This window comes from Plasmopara halstedii (assembly GCF_900000015.1).
Source record: "Plasmopara halstedii genome assembly, contig: Scaffold_194, whole genome shotgun sequence".
Classification (NCBI taxonomy): domain Eukaryota; phylum Oomycota; class Peronosporomycetes; order Peronosporales; family Peronosporaceae; genus Plasmopara; species Plasmopara halstedii.
In genome coordinates this window covers 58,311-58,532 of record NW_020187115.1, presented here as the reverse complement: position 1 = coordinate 58,532, position 222 = coordinate 58,311, and positions in this window count along the sequence as shown.

The following is a 222-nucleotide window of genomic DNA, read 5'->3' as shown; positions in this document are numbered from 1 at the left end:
TTACGCAAGTCCTTCTGGTTCTTTGAAACCGGCCAGTCTACAATGGCCTTGACCTTAGTGGGATCCGCTCGAAGACCACGCTTCCCAATGAAACACCATGAAAAGAGAATCTCTTCTGCACCAAAGATGCACTTGTCTGCATTGGCGTACAGTTTTTTCGTGCGCATGCACTCGAGCACCGCTTTAAAACGTACGATGTGGTAATCTTTATCTATCCTCCCC